The 14044-nt window shown below is 36.4% G+C and overlaps 1 pseudogene; it reads right to left on the reverse strand.

Moving 5' to 3' along the window:
- Nucleotides 1-217: 217 nt before the first annotated feature.
- On the reverse strand, nucleotides 218-11607 carry LOC115956796 (annotated as a pseudogene).
- Between the last annotated feature and the right edge of the window lie 2437 nt (nucleotides 11608-14044).

Here is a 14044-nt window from a genome sequence, read left to right on the forward strand (position 1 = left end):
TTAACACTAAACAGCCAACTAGTGACAATTATGCAGTAACGGTTGTATAAATAGGCATATAGACTTCATTTTTATGCTTGATTGATTTTGATTAGTGAATTGATTGGCCTAATTAAGTGCTATTTTGAGAACCTTGAGTTCTTTGTAGAGGTGTTATCCACCTGTTCGTTGTTCTAACCACCCCAAGCCATTTTCCTAATGAATTAAATAGAACATATAAAACATACAAGAAGTTCTTTAAAATAGCAATAGTCCAACCACAATTTAAGACATTTCAAATCTTATCCATTCAAATTCAAAACACCACTGCAACAAACATGGGAAAGGATTTATAGTCACCTGAAGTATCCAGCAACGGAATTAATTAAGGAAAAATATTTGCTTTATAAAGAGAATAACAAGATTCATGAGAACCGTAACCATGCATCATCGTCCTTCTAGACTATTCGTTAATTCATTATTTGATTCCGGTCTACTAGAAGAAGTTGAGCAGGATTGGTCTCTCCTTATGGAAAAGGCTGGTTGTTTGGGAGTTGGAAGGTTCACAGTTTCACCATCAAGCATCTTGATAATAATTGACATGGTGGGGCGATCACTTGGGTCATGTTGTACACATAAGAGACCAATATTTGGGCACTTCACAAACTGATCTGCAATGCAAGTATCTCGTAGGGTCTCGTCCATTAAATCCAACAGCTTGTCATCGGTCCACAATCTCCATGCCTATGACAGTAAACAAACATTGGTACGAAGTAAAAAATAACCAAAGCATAGGTTATTAGAAAAATTAACACACCTACATAGCCTATAATGAAGCAAAATATGATGAGAATGAAGAGGGTTATGAAAATTCCATCGGATTTTTGACTGATAAAAATCCGATGGAATTTTCATAACTTAGAAGGCTCATTGCTTCTTTTGACTGATAAAAACCAGTGTTCTTCTTTCCACTTATAATCTCAAGTAAAACTACACCAAAACTAAAAACATCGGATTTGATTGAAAAGATTCCATCAAATGCGTATTCTGGAGACATATAGCCACTACATCACAACAATTGTATAAATTATGATATTAGCAAGACACTTCTTTGTGCATATTATCTAAACAAAGTTAGTAGAATGAAAATTTGCTATAATACATAAATAGTCAGCTACAACAATCATATTGTGTATAGGAAACACACTAAGTTCCAGCTACTTTTGTTGTGTTTGCCTCTGTTTGTTTTCCAACAACAATCCTCGCCAATCCAAAGTCAGATATTTTGGGGTTCATTTCATGGTCTAGAAGAACATTACTATTTTTCAAATCTCTATGAATGATCCTTAATCTAGAGTCTTGGTGAAGATAAGGAAGCCCTCGAGCAATTCCCAAAATGATGTTGAAACACATCTCCCAGTCCAAAAATATGCTTTGCTTTTGACCTTGTGTTTGTCCATAATTCCATTTCACATTTGAAAAAATAATTTTAGCAACTAAAATAGGAACTAAAATTAAACATAATATGGATAGTAGATAAAGGAAATAGGTTTAGAAGCCAACCAAATAAGAAGAAGTCTAAACTTTTGTTAGCCATGTACTCATAAATTAAAATCTTTTCATTCCCTTTTATGCAATATCCATAGAGTCTGACAAGGTTCCGATGCTAAAGTTTTGCAATCAATACCACCTCGTTCTTAAATTCTTGTAGACCTTGACCTGAGACACTTGAAAGTCTCTTTACAGCAATTTCTTGACCGCTTGGAAGCTTACCCTGGGACCAAAATTCCCAATACACAATATTACCATTCACCAAAAACTAGTTGACATGTACATTAATGACCACTAAATGTTGCTGAGATTACCTTGTAAACAGGCCCATAGCCTCCTTGTCCAAGCTTGTTTTCATCTGAGAAGTTATTAGTAGCAACTCGTATGCTTTCCAAATCATAAAAAGGTACATCTATTCCATTCTCATCTTCTTCTTGGAACTCACCTGAATCTATCAAGTCTTGGACACAGCTTTCACTACATAACATGCGTACTCGATTTCTTTGGTCAATTTGTCTATTTTCTAAATTCAGAAGACACTAATCTATCTTAGTTCACATGATAATTACATGGAAGAACTTGCAACCTGTTTTTTTATGATTCAATCTAACCCAAAATAAAATAAAATAAAGATCAACGTGCATAGTATGCATTTTGCAAAGTGCTTACCATGTCTCTTGGTCGTCTTCCTTCGCCGTATGTAGATAAAAATAATGGCACAGAGAACAATCACACTAGTTATTCCAACAATCAGAAGCAATATCAATCCTTTTTCTTTTTTCTTTTTTTTTTTGCCAAAATTCCTTTTTCTGATGGTGAAGAAACTACAACAAAGAAAGATGACTAGTCATACTTCAGTGTATAGAATTTGAATAGAAATCTCTCGCATCATGTATAGTTACAGTAGTGAACTGGCTCAAATGATATAATCAAACGATAATTAGTGGAAGTTAAAGGGTGCATATTTTCATCAATTTGTGAAACAAAAATATTTATTTTTATACAAAATACAGACTCTAACAATATATGACTCGGTAACGATCACATTGACATTGCTGTAGACGATTTTGCAAATTTTAGGATAGACTTGCCAACTTTGAAGGTAAAATTAGAATCGTTAAACGTAAGTAAAAGAAAAACACCTGAAAATCAGTCCTTAGCTAAATACACAAGGTCCTAACATTGTGCTAAATCACTAAAGCAACCATTATCACAGTTAGTAAAGGAAGAAAATAAAAAATCTCAGCTGGGGCAATATTAACTAAATCTTTATTTGCCATAGAGTAATTTTAATTTGCAATATGCACATGATATAGAATCCTAACCTTGCGTACAACTTAACTTTGTGCCATCCCATCAAAAGCTTTTGGTGCAAAGGCACCTCCTCTTCCCATCAACTGCTGATATGCAAGTTGAATGTGGCCAATCCTTGCAATCTGCAGATAAATTACAGATTGGCTCCAGTGGTGGCTCCCAAACAATCTCAACATCATCTGTAACTCTAGACAAAACATTAGAACTAGAGTTTCTTGGAGTAGTTTGATTAAATGGCAATGACTGATTTAGCCGCAGACTTCCAACATCCTTAACTTGGATAAAAAACTTTGTTGTATTTTGATCGATACTAGTGACTCGATATGCCCCCCTTGGGGCCTTGAAGCTAACCTGGCCAGAGGTAGTGTTGCAATTGAAACTGAAGTACATAGGATCACCGCAATTTGAGTTAGTGCTAAGTGGATAAGTGATCGTGTTTGTGCCACAAGGCTTACAATTTTGTACAGTTGGTTCTGCAGAAATATCAAGTTTCAAATAGTGAATAAACTCAAACAAATAGGACTTGGTCTTATTTACATATAATGAAATTGCCTAGCATTGTAAATCCATCTGTCCACAAACCGACAGTCCATCATCCCATGGGCCGTGGTTGAGAGTTTATCATATACGGAGACTGGGTTAGCATTTTATTTTTGTTCAGTAAAGATAATTGACATTTTCAATTATCGGCTCATCTTGAAAAAATAATTTGGTTATTATGTAGAAACATGCTCCTTGTCAAATTCATTATAAATAAATTTACTAATTTGTTAGTACTATTATTGTGCCTCTTTAACATTTTGCATAGACTTGGGCTTGGACTATATACAGCAGGAAGGTTTTCTAACCTTTCTACTTCATATTCAAGACGCTTTCTAAATTTCCTAAAGTACAACACTACGTTAGTAAATTCAAGCAAATTTATGTAAAATCGACCAATTAGTACAGTACCTATATCCGAAATTGCTACACGGATGGAGATGTTATAACCACCTTCATACTCCTCTTGAAGATTAACTAACTCCTGCTTCCAAATCCAGCATGGCATTTCTGAGCCTCGATTATATGAATAAGACTTGCACTCGCAGTGTTTAAGGCACAATTCTTTGCATTCTGTTTCGTTTTCAACCCAAGACCTTTGTTCTAGGTTTTTCCCTATCTTCATCATCTTTAAGCTCAAGAAGGTGTTGCCACAGGACACCGAATTTTTTGTGCACCCATCTGAAAAATCTCCAGAATGCCACTTCTGAGCAACATATGGCTTGAACCCTGGCAAACATTTGCATTTCAATTTTTTGTTTAAATTACAGCTACCAAAATTTCCACAAGCATTATACATGCTACAATTGTTGCTTGGCTCCGCATCGGACAAGTACCATGTCCCGTTTGTGTTCTGTACCCAATGCTCTATCTTCCCGGTAAAATTCATCACCAACCTTGCATTCTCAAAATCAGCATCATTTTGAACTTCTGTTGTTGTGAGGAAAGTGAATAAACCAACCGAGCTTTTCCAATAAATCGTCGTCCCCTCTTTGTTGGCGACTATTGCGTTCCGATTTCCGGTTGCATCTAGCATAAACGTGAAGTTCCCGCTTCCAGGGTCATCACGGCCTCTCCAAGAAGTCAAATTAATGTTTCCATCCAACGGCAGCGTCATGCCTGGAAGAAACGTATCAGTTGGATTTTTAAAGCTCTCCCACAGACTTGTCACATTACCGTATTCGTATGAGTATCCGTATAGTACCAGGTTTCCAGAATCTGTGAGATTCACAATCTTGTCTGTAGTATTGCACGGATTACACGAATAATAACGTTCCGAATACCAATGAACCTTCCCACTACTCGTATCCAATACCATGAGGTTGCCATCTGTTGTAAATCCGAAAGCTCCAGTAGTAGTATTGATAAGCGGGTCATCTCGGTTGGCAACCCATACAACTGTGAAAGTTTAAAAACGTGTAAAAACACCTTTGAACGTTTAGACCCCCAAAATACAACTTAACCAATTCAAGCAATATGTCAAACAACTAGTGTGCGGAAACTTAACATATGCTGTAATATGAAATTGATTAAATACTATCTAAGCCATAACAAATTAAAATCCACAGCAGATAATGAAAAGGCAAAGATAGAGAGGAAGGAAGATGCAAACACAAAGACAACATGCGATGTGTTATCGAAGAGGAAACCGAAGCCCTCGGCGTAAAACCTCTCCGCCGCCCTCCAAGCGGTAAACAATCCACTAGAAAATACAGTTGGGATACAAGGACAGCAATAGACCCTCCAAGTCTAATCTACCCAGTGCACCTAAGCCCTCCAAGCTTCTTGCTCCAACGAGGTTACGCCGAACCTTTTTCTTTTCTAGCTTACCGGATTCCGCTACTAGACCGTAGCATCCGCCATCCTTGGCATCTTCCAATGCTTCCCAAAACTCCAAAAACACTTAACACTCTGAATGGGTGTGGGTAGTGTTTTGATAGAAATCTCCTCTCAATAGGTATGACAATGAGAGAGGGAATGAGAAGAGACTACAAAGGTTTCTCTCTAAGAATGAGTAGCTCTCTCTAATTGGGTGGGTGTTTTGAGGAAACCTCTCTTAGGGTTTTTCTTTCTGAATAGCCACACATATCTTGTGGGAATGAGGGGTATTTATACTGGTGTGTGAAAAGAATGTAAAGAGTCAGTTTTTCCAAAAACAGGGTTGGCTGGCAACTTGACCTCGCGACTTAACTGAGTCGCGAGTTCAAGTCGCGAGCTAGCTAAATGGCCAGTCTGGATTTTTGTCCTGTAGTGCTCCAGCTGGCATGACTGTTCAGCTCCCCTGCATGCTCTGCACGTGTGCAACTTTTGGCGGCTTGCAAGCCGCGAGCCACCCGTGAGGCCAAGCTGCAAGTCTCTACTTTACTGCACTGTCTTGAGCATTTCTTCACACTCTCTCACACACTACGCTTACATGATTCCCACCTAAATACAAGGTTTCTAAGTGCTGTATTACAAGCAAATTTGTCATGGAATAAAGCCAACACATGGTTGATTAAATTCAACCTTACAATCTCTCCCTTTGGCTATTCCGTGACAAAACACCCTAAAACAGACTCTAGACTTAAATGTGAGTTTGGGAACAATGGCAAAACTCACTCACACTTAAATCTAGAAGCTGTGCAGCTCTTGAATCATATGAATATGAATCTCCTGAAACACAACAATACACCATGATCATTGTATGCAAAAAAGTATGAAATGCATATGAAGCAAGCAATATGTGATCAAGCAAAGATGGAGTTAAGAAACAAATCATGACTTGATCAACGAAGTAATCACTACAAGGTAGTGACCACAATGCTCATTCACACTTGGAATGAACACTAGGACATACAAGCTAACAAAGTCAATGCAAGTCTCTTGCATGTCAAACACTCAACCAATGCATAATACACTAAGTATATGCATCTAGGAACAATCCTACAAGGGCACAAGAGTGACAGTACATAAATCAAAATGCAAGACATTTAGATATAAGTACTGATTTCAACATAGCATAAAAGGCTGCATTAAGTAAGGTACAAACCATAAAGCCTACATATTATGCATAAAAATATTAACCCTAAAAGCTTACAAAAGCACATGAGTACAAAGCACAAAATACTGAATATAAACTTAAACAATATAAATTAAAAGTGCTTAAAATTTCTCTCCCCTTCAGAATGATGAAAAGCTGTGATGCACTTGGAACATACAAACTTGTAACCTGAAACACTTGCACAAAACACATTAGACCCTCAAGGTAAAGCAAGTAAAAAAAATGACAAGTATAATGTAACAAGTAAATTGCGATCAAGTAAACATGATGTGAAGCATGTGAACAACTTGATCATACACCAAAAACAGTCATATAGAAATGACTACAATGATCACATAGCAAAGAAAATGATCATCCGAACATGCATTCAAAGAAGCACAATAGCATAGGGATATATGCATGTCCAAAGCACAAACATGATGCAATGAGAACAACAAAGCATAACTCAAAGCACCATAAAGCCAACAAGAAAAAAAAACAGAACAAAGTTTTCTAGTTAACACAATGTCTTCTCTCCCTTGGTATATGCATCTCCACTATGGAAAATCTCTCCCCCTACAAATGTGCATGAGAAATAGAATTTCTTCCCCTAAAGATGTGCACAAGAGTCATATAGAAATGACACAACACTCCGATATATACTCTCTAGAGTATACTCTCCCCCTTTTTGTCAGGAATAGACAAAGGGTCAAGAAGAAATGAGGGCAAGAGATGAAGGAACGAACAATGATAATGATGCATGAGGGGTGCAAGATGAATGAGAAAATGAAGCTCAAACCTAAGACAAAGTAACATGCTACAAAGCATAAGGTAAGCATGACATGCTAAGATGAAGAAATAAGGTAAAGACCAATGCATGACAAGGGTAACAAAAGTGTGTGCAAGAGGTGGCTAAGTGCAATGCATGACCAATGCATGAAAAATGCACATGTGGGGCAAGGTGTGCTAAATACACAACCAATGAACCAAACATGTTCCTAATGAGGAAACATGAGAAACCCCAAAGTTTGGTACTCATCGGAGTCCAAACAAGTGAGAAAATGTCTAAGAGGCATTTTATCAAATACCTAGCATGCACACTATGAACAATAATATGAAACAATGCATGAACATCATGAAATTCACCCTTAATACATGTTCTTTCTGCCACAAGAGGCCAACATCCAATGCAAATCAACAAAAGAAACCAATCCCATGAAGAAAATTGACAAAAAAAATAAGTTTTCCTAACCCCTATGATAAAAATCCCAACCAAGAGCACAAAACTCTCCAAAACATAATCTAAGAATCAATATTAATGAATAGAGTTTATAATTACCTTAGAGATGTCAAGGGAATGAAAAATCATTCAAATTGGTTGGGTTTTGATGTAAAAATATTGAAAGAGGGGTTTTAGAGAGGATGGGAGAGGTTTAAAACAAGTTTCCCACGAAAAAGCTCATTAAAAAGCTGATTCTGGGCGAGTCGCGAGCCAAGTCGCAAGAGAGCCGCGAAACCTCTCTGGATGAACTCGCAGCTTAAACTCGCAGCTTGCAAGTCGCCAAACTGAGTAGCCAAAACTAGCAGCTTGCTGGCAGCTCGCGCAAGTAGCCAAAATGAGTAGTCAAAAATTCTGACACTTGTTTTTCAAAACAGAACATGTTTAAACATTGAAAAACAAAGCAAGCACTAAACATAAACACAAAAAATGATAAAAATCACTTCAAAAAACATATAAAATGATCAAAAATCTTTTTGGATTGAACCATATATGATTGAGCGCACACACATCACATTTAGACAAGTACAATCTAACAAATGAATAAGACATTTATTGAACATTAGGCATGTGTGTTGTGTGTGTGTATCAAATGTGGAATAGTCCTTAGTCTAGAGTGAAACTTCAATGATCAATTCAATTAAGTCATACACAACTAGTACTAAGTCAAGTGGTCTATCTCAATTATAGAAATGAACATATATGACCTCCCACAAGAAAATGATTACATAAGATTGAAGCTTTTCATTTGGCTTCTTTACAATTCATAACATTTGATCATTTTGAATCAAAACATCTCATTTTGAGATTGATGCCTGAAATTTGTGATATTTCAATTTGATGAACAAGCTTTTGGCTTTTTAGGCATCATACATTTTCATATAGGTCGCTTTCCCTTTTTCCTAGTCGAATACTAGTATGTGCGACGGCTTTTGCAGCTCATTATCTCTTTTCATTTTGAGATTTACATTTATTGAGCTCTTTAAGCAATAAAAATAAAAGAGTGGGAAGAGATATAAGCACAAGTCTACGCATGTATCAAAACCAACATGACTATTGACTAAAATTCATGACAAGCTTGAAGATCGATTTACAACAATCACACAAAGATGTCAAGATTTTTCCCACAAAGATATAAGTGCAAAAATAACAAGCTAAGCTCGTAAATGCACAAAGCCATTTGTACAAAGGTACAAGGTCAAACTCACATGTGATATGTGCTCAAACATATACAATCAAACTTTTTAAATTTTTCACTTTTTATGTGGTTTTGGATTTTTTACTCACACAAAACTGAAATATAAAAGTAAGATAAAAAACAAAACAATGCATACAAAAAAAAAAATGCAAGATGCACAAAATGCATGAAAATATGACATTGAATGCATGAAAGGTCCTATAAAGATCGAAAGAATTAGATCAAGGACCAAAAAGAGCAAAAGCTCAACCATATGAACTCTTCCTCATCCAAACGGAACGATTGTTTTGAATGAGTGTCTCAAGAGAAGCGAGACGAGGGTTGGAACAATGAGAACCGGAGATGCACATAGTCAAGGAGTTAAGAGCATTAAACATTTTCTTTAACAACATGCTATTTTCACTCAAAACCAGTTTACTCTTTTTAGCACAATTTCCATGAAGCTCAAGTTTCTCTTTTCTTTTAATTCTTTTAAAAACATGAAACTTAGAGCATTGAGGTCTTAGATGACCAAAGGCACCACAATGGTGACAAACAATGCGTTTAGGTCTACTAGGCTTTTTAGGAAGAGATCTAGCGACATTTTTTTGTTCCCTTTTCAACTTGGAGCATTGAGGTCTTATATGACCGATCACACCGCAATGGTGGCAAGTTGGAACAAACTTAGATCCATTCAAAACCTTAGGTTGAGACCTAAACGGAGGCTTTGAATTAACAGTCTTTCTCTCCACCTTTTGATTTCTTTTATGTGGAGGAATGTACACCGATTTGTCCTTTAAGGTAGAACACACACTAGGCACAAAATCGGGTACCACAACATGATTGCAACAAATATTATCATCCTTTTTAACAATAGGTTCAGCAATCAAACACTTGACATGCATCTTAAGAGATTCATTTTCACATTTTAACTCATCAACAAGTTTTTTAGACAAAACAAGTTTAGCATCCAAGTTCATATTCAAACATTCAAACTCTTTTTGCTTTTCAAGAGAATCTTCAACAAGTTTTTTATATTTCTCAACCAATTTGTTGGATTCATTGAGCTTAGCAATCAAATCATCCTTTTCACAAAACAACTTGCTTAAATTCTTTTGAAACTTCTTAGCATTTTTCTTCAAGAGTTTGTCAACAACACCCATAGATTCAAATAACATGTCATTACACTTATGAGGACTAACACTCATAGAGGTATTTTCACAAACACGTGTCATGTTACATTCATCACCAACCAAATCATGCAAAGAGTTATACAAAGCACAATCCATGGCAAATAAACACAAGGGGTCAAGGATCACACTTAGGTATTTAAACCACAACAAGTGTACCCGCTCTTATACCAAGTGAAAGTTCAAAAACGTGTAAAAACACCTTTGAACGTTTAGACCCCCAAAATACAACTTAACCAATTCAAGTAATATGTCAAACAACTAGTGTGCGAAAACTTAACAGATGCTATAATATGAAATTGATTAAATACTATCTAAGCCATAACAAATTAAAATCCACAGCAGATAATGAAAAGGCAAAGATAGAGAGGAAGGAAGATGCAAACACAAAGACAATACGCGATGTGTTATCGAAGAGGAAACCGAAGCCGTCGGCGTAAAACCTCTCCGCCGCCCTCCAAGCGGTAAACAATCCACTAGAAAATACAGTTGGGATACAAGGACAGCAATAGACCCTCCAAGCCTAATCTACCCAATGCACCTAAGCCCTCCAAGCTTCTTGCTCCAACGAGGTTGCGCCGAACCTTTTTCTTTTCTAGTTTACCGGATTCCGCTACTAGACCGTAGCATCCGCCATCCTTGGCATCTTCCAATACTTCCCAAAGCTCCAAAAACACTCAACACTCTGAATGGGTGTGGGTAGTGTTTTGATAGAAATCTCCTCTCAATAGGTATGACAATGAGAGAAGGAATGAGAAGAGACTACAAAGGTTTCTCTCTAAGAATGAGTAGCTCTCTCTAATTGGGTGGGTGTTTTGAGGAAACCTCTCTTAGGGTTTTTCTTTCTGAATAGCCACACATATCTTGTGGGAATGAGGGGTATTTATACTGGTGTGTGAAAAGAATGCAAAGAGTCAGTTTTTCCAAAAACAGGGTTGGCTGGTAACTTGACCTCGCGACTTAACTGAGTCACGAGTTCAAGTCGCGAGCTAGCTAAATGGCCAGTCTGAATTTTTGTCCTGTAGTGCTCCAGCTGGCATGACTGTTCAGCTCCCCTGCATGCTCTGCACGTGTGCAACTTTTGGTGGCTTGCAAGCCGCGAGCCACCCGCGAGGCCAAGCCACGAGTCTCTGCTTCATTGCACTGTCTTGAGCATTTCTTCACACTCTCTCACACACTACCCTTACATGATTCCCACCTAAATACAAGGTTTCTAAATGCTGTATTACAAGTAAATTTGTCATGAAATAAAGCCAACACATGGTTGATTAAATTCAACCTTACAAACTGTTCGCTTATCCCACATGTACCATATTCCAACATATCTTCTGTAGCAAGAACTTCCAGCAGGACTAAAGAATCCTAATTCAAACTTTCTTCCAGGCGAAACTAGAGTTTCTTCATGGTCTTTAATCCACTCTACATACCTCAAAGAAACTCTATCAGCACAATAAACATGAGAGGAACACAGCAGTACTGGTATGTACAAGATGAACATGGAACATAGCATGCAGTTTGAGGACCATCCCTTAATTACGGTGATTGCTCCTATTTTCATTTTTCAACTTTCTGTTACCAAAATGAAAAACAGCACACGCACAAGTAGAATTTTCTTTGTTGTTAGAAGCACAGCGTCGGTGTGGTTTCTGATCATCTAATTGCAGCAATTTCTGCTGTTTTGGCTTTCCTAGTACGAAAATGCCCTGATGTTCTTGCTTATTGACGCAAAGACTTCTATTTTCACTGAAAAAGGTTCCCATAAAAGAATGCAAATTGAAACACTTTTAACTGTTTGATTTGAATCCCTTCTTTTTCCTTTTCCTTTAATTGTTTTCTTTTGAAACCATTTCTACTTTGCACAACAAAGCAAAGAACAAAACAAACATCGCTAAAGTAGTGGACAGGGCCTGCTCAAGGCCTAGGCAAGTTAGGCCTAGGCCTAAGGCCCATTAAAAAAAAAAAAATTTCTTGAGAAAAAAGGTCCCATTTTTTATAGTTAAAAACCCAAATTTTTATAAAATTATATATATTTTCTAAAGGTTGTATATTTTTTTATTAGTGATGTACAAATTTTACTATTAGTTTACAAATTGTCATGTTATTAATCACAAAAAATGTGATATAAACATTCATTAGTTAAATTGATGAAATTCATTAATAAGAAACAATATCACATCATATTTTGAACATTTTATAGTACTTTTAATTAGCGCATTTTTCTTTTTCATTTCTATTAAGACTCTCAAAGTACGAGACAACCTTAACTCAATTAAAACCCTAAAATATTTCAAAAAGATGTTGCAAATGTGTTAAATCATCAATTATAGATTAATCTCCCCTAATAGTTTGAGACTTTGATTTTTGTAAACTAATATCCTACAAAACCATACACCAAATAATATCTATCTCTCTCTTTCTCTTAAAATCAAAATATAAAATTAAAAATTAGATTACAACTTTATTTAACTATGCATCGTCTTATATCCAAAATAAAGTATCTTTTCCAATCGCAATATATTTTTATTTCTTTTTATTAATATTTATAATTCAACTATGATATTCAATTCTCTATATGAAATTAACATTAGTCTAGTTGGTATTATTTATGTATTTAATGTATCAAATTAACCTTAATTTAATTAGTATTAAATAATTTTGTTTAATTAATATTTATATATTAAAGGCCCCGCATAAATTTTTCGCCTTAAGCCCCAAATTATGTTAGGCCGCCCCTGATAGTGGACCCAGTTCTTTCGATAAGGATGGTTCAGAGACAACATGATATGTCAAGTAAACAAAATTATTGAAAATAATTTTGATTAAGGAATTCTCAATTCTCAATTCTTCGAAGGCATGGCAGCATACTTTCATGCAGGAACAGAGTAAGTAATTCTTAATTCTACAAAAGTTCGATTTTTTATTATTGAAAATAATTTTGAGTTTTTTCATCTTTTGTCCTTTTCGTCTTCCATTTTTACTATTTGATTGTTTCGACAAATTAACTTTTATGTTTCTTTGGTTTCGATGGAATATTAGATACAGTTATAAGGCCACCGTGAAACAAAACTCGTCTTTCCCATTACAACATTTCCAAATGGCTTCATATGACTGCATTTGAAATTATTTACAATGAAGACATGACATGTATGCCTATTCTTTATAAGTACACTAAGGGTACTTGTGAATAGCATTCTTTTGAATCTCATCCTGTATGGCTCTCCTCTAGGGTAGGAGTTTCTCTCTCTCGTTGGTATATGAGGCTTTCTCCCTTAGGTCCGGCTAAGGGTTTGTCTTTGCATTAGTTTTAACATTAGTCAGAGAGTTTCTTAAGTTATGGCCGACGAAGTGATACACACCATGGGGAGCATGAAGTTAACTACAGAAGAGGAGGAAGTCATATCTATATCAGATGAAGACATGCAGGAAGAGATTGAAAGTTGTTCTTAGAGTTTGATCGGTAAGTGCAAGGTTGAATTTAATCAACCATTTTATTGGCTTTATTCCGTGCCAAATTTACTTGTATTTCAACATTTAGTAACTCTGTATTTAGGTGGGTTTTGTTGTAAGGGTAGTGAGTGAGATAGAGTGTTGATTGCTCAAAAGTGTGCAAGAAAACAGAGACTCGCGACTTGATCTCGCAGGTGGCTCGCGGCTTCAAGCCGCCAGACACAGCACACATGCCAAGCATGCCAGAAGGTGAACAGTCATGCTAGCTGGAGCACTACAGGACAACTGGCTATACGGTTATCTCGCGACTTAGTCAAGTCGCGAGGCCAAGCCGCGAGCTACCCCTGTTTTGTAAAACCTGACGTTTCACATTCCTCACTCACTCCAGTATAAATACCTCTTATACCCACAAATGAAAGAGAGCTTCCAGAGATAATTTTGAGAGAGAAACCCTAAAGAAAAACAAGATTGATTCACCTACAATCTATACGTTAGAGTCTCTTCAAATTTCTCAACTCGCTTCCTCTCCATTGTCAAATCTTTGAGAG

Source organism: Quercus lobata, chromosome 8, assembly GCF_001633185.2.
Source record: "Quercus lobata isolate SW786 chromosome 8, ValleyOak3.0 Primary Assembly, whole genome shotgun sequence".
In the NCBI taxonomy this organism is placed as follows: Eukaryota; Viridiplantae; Streptophyta; class Magnoliopsida; order Fagales; family Fagaceae; genus Quercus; species Quercus lobata.